The sequence below is a fragment of the Lolium perenne genome, chromosome 3, assembly GCF_019359855.2.
Source record: "Lolium perenne isolate Kyuss_39 chromosome 3, Kyuss_2.0, whole genome shotgun sequence".
In the NCBI taxonomy this organism is placed as follows: Eukaryota; Viridiplantae; Streptophyta; class Magnoliopsida; order Poales; family Poaceae; genus Lolium; species Lolium perenne.
This window is the reverse complement of record NC_067246.2, coordinates 232,915,894-232,923,526: the sequence shown is the minus strand read 5'-3', so window position 1 is coordinate 232,923,526 and position 7,633 is coordinate 232,915,894. Positions and strand designations below refer to the sequence as shown.

Sequence of the window (7,633 nt, the reverse complement as noted above, 5' to 3'; positions counted from 1 at the left end):
AGTGGGATTTGTCCATCCCGATGACGGATAGATATACTCTGGGCCCTCTCGGTGGAATGTCGTCTGATTAGCTTGCAAGAATGTGAATAGTTCACAAGAGATGATATACCACGGTACGAGTAAAGAGTACTTGTCGGAGACGAGGTTGAACAAGGTATGGAGATACCGATGATCAAACCTCGGACAAGTAAAATATCGCGTGACAAAGGGAATCGGTATCGTATGTAAATGGTTCAATCGATCACTAAGTTATCGTTAAATATGTGGGAGCCATTATGGATCTCCAGATCCCGCTATTGGTTATTGGTCGGGGAGAAGTCTCAACCATGTCTGCATAGCTCACGAACCGTACGGTGACACACTTAAGGTTTGATGTCGTTTTAAGTAGATATGAATATGGAATGGAGTTCGAATATTGTTCGGAGTCTCGGATGGGATCCAAGACATCACGAGGAGGTTCGGAATGGTCCGAAGAATAAGATTCATATATGGGAAGTCATTTTCCGGGGTTCGGAAAAATTCCGGTGTTTTTTTTGACCGGAGCTTCTAGAAGGTTTTGGAAGTACCGGAATAGTCCGGAATATTATGGAAGGTTCCGGAAGTGTCCGGGACGACCCGGGATGTCTAAGGAAGTCCGGAGGGTTCCATAATAGGTGCAACCACGTTGCCTTAAGGGAAAATATGTCTTTCCTTAATGCAATTTCGGAATTGGCAAAAGAGTCCGAGTAGGAGTAGGTTTTTGGAACCGGAAACCTATCGGAGCTCAGCCAAACTTGGGGGCAGGTTTATGGACGACCCAAGGGGCTTGGCCACCTATTTAAAGGGACCAAGGGGCACCCCAAGGACCCCCCCCCCCAAGTCGCAGCCCAAGATCCCTCTCCCAAACCCTAGCCTCTCCCCTCCTCCATCTTCTCCCGCGGTGCTTACGGCGAAGCCCTGCTGGAGATCTCCACCACCACCGTCACCACGCCGTCGTGCTGGCGGGATTCCGAGGAGGATCTACTACATCCGATGCCCGCTGGAACGGGGAGAAGGACGTCGTCATCAACACCGAACGTGTGACCGAGTACGGAGGTGCTGCCCGACTGTGGCACCGTCAAGATCTTCTACGCGCTTTCGAAAGCGGCAAGTGATCGACTACAGCAACAACGAGATCTAATCTCGTAGGCTTTGGAAATCTTCGAGGGTTAGTCTCATGATCTTCTCGTTGCTACCATCTTCTAGATTGGATCTTGGCTTGTTATTCGTTCTTGCGGTAGGAAATTTTTTGTTTTCTATGCTACGAATCCTATCATGGCCTCCTCGCCTCCTCCTCCGCCATCCTCTTCAGCGCAGACGGATCCAGCCGTACGGCCGACGGCCACCAGGTCCAACGAGGCGCTCATGCGCCTTGTCCGCGAGTACGAGGCCGGAGGCGGCGACTCGGCGGCGCAGATCGATGTCGGCCGCGTGCCGGTGTTGAATCGACCATCGCCGTTCGCGAGCACGAGGCCCGCCGGCGTCACAACCCGGAGCGCCGACGTCCTGGCTCTTCAAGACGCCGCGATTCGACTGGCGGATCCGTCGGGGACGTGGATTTTTGCCCCGTCCCCACTAGGGTTTCCGACGGCGAGGGCGGCCGCAATGGTGGCCGGTGCACCGGGATCCAGCAGGGAGATGGAGCCCCCGCCGGGGTTCACGTCGCCCCCGATGCACGCGGCGATGCCATGGGGCATGCCACGTCCGCCTGCCCCCTATGGCACGCCTCCCGTCGCGCCGCCACCGGGGTTCATCCGACCTCGTGCTCGGCGGCAGACGAGAGCGCCATCGGCGCCCCGCTTGCTGACCGCTGCATCGCCGCTATCGCTGAGGACCTACACTCTGGCTCCGCCTCCTCCTCTGACGTGGACATAACCCTTCGGGTACTCGACATTGCCATACCCGGTGCAAACTATGAAGCTGGACCAGCACAAGGACTCGACAAGCTGGACCTGCACGCACCTCAACTTGGATTACAAGGAAAGAAGACTCCAATACGAATCCTACTAGGACTCTTGTAAATCCTAGCTTGGCTAATATATAAAGCCAGGCAGGGGAACCCCTTAGAAAAACATATTCGGAAGCATAATCATAGAGGCGACACGCCTAGACACCGCAACCCGCGGATTAGAACTAGACTAGATCCAACAACTCCGCCTATGGCGGCCCCCTGTATTCATATATTCATATAGTGGATTGCTAGCAGGACGTAGCGATCCTCCACCGTGGGGACGTGAACCTGGGTACGTCGTGTACCGCCTCGCTCCTGGAACTTCCGTCGTCGCCTTTCTCTAAAACCCAAGCCCCTCATGGTGGGCATTGCCGAGGAACCGCCTCGTCAATTGGCGCCGTCTGTGGGAAAAGCGGCGACTGGATTTTGTAATCCGGACGGGATCTCTCTACATCATCATCAAGTTCGGCTGATTCATCTGCGACCAATGTCTTCAACAACAACGGCGATTGGATTTTAATGGTTCACCTGTTCGCGGCCAGTTTCCCTCGAGATTGGATCTGGTCGATCCCGTCAGTCGTCTGTGTGCCGGTCACTAATAATCTACACGCACAGTGTCCTGATGAAACCAAACTCAGGCCGCGCGGAAGCTAGCAAGCTGGGAAGAAATCGATTGGCATAAGTATGGACTTCCAAGGAAAGGAAAAACAAATAACGGAATATGTGCCAGATCGTGTGAGCCAGCAAGCATTACCACCTCCGATGCATTTGATTATACTACTTACATCCTGCAAAAGGAATTAAACTACTTCTGCCACGATCAGCGGGCAGTAGCCATCCTATTCCTATATTATATTCACTAGTTAAGTGTCCATGCGTTGCTCCGGAAAAACAATACTTAATGACAGTTGATTTCATTTTGTTGGGTGCCACATATTTTGCATCCTTTTCCTAAACCTCCAATGACCAACATGTGTTATTTACTTATTTATGTTAATTTTAACCATTTTTTAGTGCATGTTTATCTTTCTTTGGAGCGACCTCCCATCAATTTATTATTATTTGGATTAGTCAATTTTATTGTGTACAAGCATCAGTAATAAGAATGGTTTTGATCATCCTAAATCTAAATCGACTCTAAAAAGTGCAAGAATCATGAACACGAATAATGAATGCAAAGCAGCGAGAAAGATACATTGACAACATTTTTTAAGAAAAGTCAAACCTAGTTTACATTGACAACTAATTAAAAAAAGTCAATTTCTCTTATAAGTGCCCATTTTAATTTATTTACAATTTTCTTTTCTACACGCTACAGAGCTTTGTAGTCACCCCAGTCCAACAACCTAGTCATTGTACCCATTACATCAATATGACATGGTGTTTTTCTGTTGTAGTTGTTCCCATAGCTGAGACTTTGAATTATTATTACAGGATAATAACATGACAGACAAATGAAAACAGCACTGGAGCCCTCCTGCCTTCTTCAAGAAAAACAATTCTTCTTCTTTCCCCACTTGCTGGCTAAAGCTAACTTTAATTAGTCGCAGATTTCTACCCTACCCCTATGTATAAATAGCTCACCTAGCCATTTTTCATCCCCAATTTCTATTCACCGAACTGTCTGCCAAGTAGAAACGACAACAAACAAAAATATGTTTACTGCACATGATAAAATCAGTGTGCAAACTTAAACTGGGATTTCACATCAACCCGTGCACCAGTCTTTCATTTTGAAGAATGCATGCCATATGATATCTTGAAAATTTCGAAATTCACAAAGAGAAACAACATGCAGATGGACCTATAGATTCCTGGCCGTTTCTCCCTTCTAGTACATGATGGATTGCAGTTTAAGGCTTGCTTAAACCTGAGAATTTAAGAGCTTAGTCCAGAAGTAGCAAAGGAGCCTTCTCTGATTTGTTGGAAATAAATCTACATCAGGAAAAAAATACGGTATACATTTTTACCTGAAAAGGCAAGCATCTAGACCTACATGTATGCATGGCAAAATCTGAATCAACATCTGAAAAAATGCTGGGTGGAATAGATAATCTATTCATGTTATTAGCAGCTAATTTAAGCTGTAAGGGTAGGAAGTACAAATAAGTCAAAATATCCATACAAAGTTCTGTGTGAATGAATAACAAGAAAAATATCAGATTAAGCAAGGCATACATCTGAACCTCGAAGGGATATTTGACCATCATAATAATATAATCATGAGGTCTATTGCTTCTGGATAAGAAAATTGTGCTTATTTTTGCATGTGAGGTATATAGTAAGGTGTTTGACCAGATACTTAGCACAAGAAACATGCATGGTCATACAACAATAAAACCATGAAAAAACGAAATACTACCTCCGGCTGAAATTAATCGACACGAAACAGTTCCAGCGTGTGTGTACTTGATGCCCGAGCCTGCGTCAATCTAATCCGACCGGAGGGAGTATTTCAGACATGACTCACAACCTACATGGGCATCAGGCAAGGGAATAATTTGTCAAGCATAATATACACTCCTTTAATTTGTTTGGTCATAAAAAATATCTGCCAACAAATATCAACTCTGGCGCTCTCACTTCCATAAGGTCCATGACAATCATAACTACATAATGGCGGCCAACTTTATCAACATACTTGAGACTGGAAACTAATTATTGATACACATGATTGTGAACATAGGAACCACAAGAATCAATCCATCATTCAAACACAAAATGTTTATAAGAAATCCGGGAAGTGGCACTCACTTAATTCTGTAAGGCGACCTATCAGCTTTGTAGGCATAATCTGCTTGAGTTGCTCCTTTACTTCATACTAACCATCTGTGTGAGAAGGGAGAGGTCCTCAAACATGATCGCTCTGATATACACATCCGCTAGTTAGCAATTCATCAAACGCAAAAAAATGGTTAAAGGGATGTAACCATGTGCGTAATAAGAAACTAACAACATATACAGCGCACTTACACTTATATGATCATTTAGTATCTTAATTAAGCCACAGCCTTAGGAGAAATAGTTTGTTGGTAGTTTTGCACAAAGTTGATTAGTCTAGAAACGAAGAAAATAAGATACCGAGAGAGTGAGCATTGTGCTATGTCATCATAGTTGCTAATATACTCCGATGCTATTTTCTAAGACACCAAGCATAATTTTGTGCATCGTACTTCAAACAGAATAAATTAATCAGAGATCAGCAGAGAGTCAACTGTGAGTGAACAAATTAAAACAACCATCATTACATGCTCCCAGCATGAATTTGTCGACAGTTCTCCTAATAGATATGGTATAACTGAACATAGGAACCAAATGAATGCTAGAGCAGTTGGTACCCAGAGCTTGGTGAGCACGGTGAATAACATCTATATTAAAAAAAGTGTATCAAAGAAAATAAATATATGGATCTATTGTTCTGCATCAAAGAGACCTTTTACAAGAAAATCAGGGCTGTAAGAAATGTGATGAGCGGAGATACTGGTATCATGTGTAGATCAAGCTTAATAAAATATAAGAGCTCACAGATGAATTAATCATACACACATTCCAATATTTACGTAGCACAACAATGGAGATTATATTTCCAAGCATTCTTGGAAATAGAGTGAAGAGACACCTGCGAGAATTTAAATTAAAGAAGATCTTAAGAATCAGGCCCTTGCAGCAGATTCTAAAGAAGCATAATGAGAAAAATAATGGTGCTAATATTCATAGGCAATCCAAATGATAGATCAACTTAAAAGGTCAATTTAAATGGGTGAATCTAAATGATAAATCACACAAAAGTTACCATTTATTGTTGTCTTTGAGTCCTGTAAGATGGAGGTAAACATCACTGCATATCTTCAAAGAGTCACTTTATGGCTTGTTCCATGAGTTGTGACACCGGAAGAGCTTACATTGTAGAAAGAAGAAGAAATCAAGACCAGTAACAATTCGAATTCACGAATCAGAATTTTTCATTCTACCAAATATAAGATATTGTACTCCAATCCAACTTGATTGGGAGGTTACTTAATTTTCTTGCGGGTAGCTGCATAAATTACATTACAAAGCATGTACACCAGTGCACCACACTATGTATAGAAGGCTACCATCCTACCAGATGCACATGCACTACAGCCGTGAAGCAACAAAAGCACAAGTTGTGTAGTACACACTAAACAGGACAGAACGGCCAGTCCAGGCTGAATGCACTGAAGAAGGCAGTGCTGCAGCCACCCGAGTAGGTACCAACGGCAAGCATATAAGGAATAAACATAAATGCAAAGCGGTCAAAAACAGAACTACAACAACACTACGATACAAAGGTCTGGTCTGCAAAAATTAACTGCACTATAGCACTTGAAGTGTTACAACAAGCAGCAATGGAGAGGCACCAATTATCAACTATGGATGGAACCAGAGGCACATCCTCCTCATCATCAATCTCAACAGCCCCATTACCAAAAAACAATGGGGCAAAGTTAGGTACAGAATCATCCTTCCCGCACATCTGAATAACAATGCATGGTCAGACATGCAGTACAAACAGTTGGGAACATATGAACAGAGACAGAGAAGATTAACAATAGATTGTACTAACCTTGCGCTGATGATGGTGGTCTGGTCGCTAGATCCTCCTCCTGGTTGGCCCTAACCTACAGAGTGCTGATCTTGCCCGCTCAACAACACGTGGCGGCGTGGACCTCCGAGCAGGAACGCCATAACGGAGATGGGAGAGGAGATCGAGAGGCGAGATGCGTGCCGGCCTACATGGGAAGGACCACCGGAGCGGGGGCGCAATCCGCCGCAGTCCCGCCTAGAGTTAGGCCTAGGAATTGGTGATGGGGCCATCAGGATTTCAGGGGGGATTTGGAGTGTGGAGATGCCCAGATGTGCGACCTCGCCGAGCCAGAACATGAGCGACGGGATTAGCAATTTCCTTACGCGGTAGTTTTGGCAATTCACATCAATTTTGCGCGGAATCACCGGGGGTGGGATGATGGATGAAAGGAACGGGAGCTGACGAAAGCAAGCGGGACGAGCGGTTTGACGAAACGGACCATGTTCGGGCTGACGACGGAACCTCTTCCCCTTTTTTAAGTAGGAGAGATTTATAGCGAATCATCTTCAAGGCATTCTGCTTATTTCACATGGATCAAGTCTCAAGGAAACAATCTCAGGCAAATCAATCTACAAAGCAGAAAATTTCACGGAAGTATCGGATGCTCGCAACAGGAGCCGACTATGACTACGTCCGCTGGAAGCGAGCTGCCGTACTGTATACATGAAGATTAAACCTCAAGCAAGATTCATCGGGTGGAGAAGTGAATCAGCATGGATCAGTCTATTGTACCGCGGTTGATTTAAAGCATACCTCGTACTTATGATAGTTGAAGCCGCCACTAAAAAATCCGGCGTCACGAATTCGCTATCCGATACAAAGATCAGGTGATATATTTTCAATTAATTACTACTTGCAAAATATCTTTCGCCAAATATTTTTTGGCTCGTACTATTATTTGCGCGTAGGTTTTTGCACCGTAACATAACTGCAGATTGAAACAAAGCTTGATCGCTCCGCTTTCGATCATGCTTCGCCATCACGCCATTGTTGTGCACTTGCCGCGCTCGGGGGCTCGCCTGTCATGGACCCGGCATTACGGACTCAATATATTC

At 44.9% G+C, this 7,633-nt stretch overlaps 1 long non-coding RNA gene across 2 annotated transcripts; it reads right to left on the bottom strand.

The window, feature by feature from the left end:
• Positions 1–3,195: 3,195 nt before the first annotated feature.
• On the bottom strand, positions 3,196–7,144 carry LOC127343684 (uncharacterized). 2 transcript variants are annotated; one of them, XR_007877448.2, is made up of 5 exons: positions 6,558–7,144; positions 5,763–6,467; positions 4,724–5,588; positions 4,332–4,442; positions 3,216–3,839 (listed from the first exon to the last, which is right to left on the bottom strand). It is a non-coding gene; the product is annotated as an uncharacterized lncRNA (long non-coding RNA). The 2 variants fall into 2 exon arrangements; XR_007877447.2 differs by having other exon boundaries at positions 3,196–4,442.
• Positions 7,145–7,633: the final 489 nt, after the last annotated feature.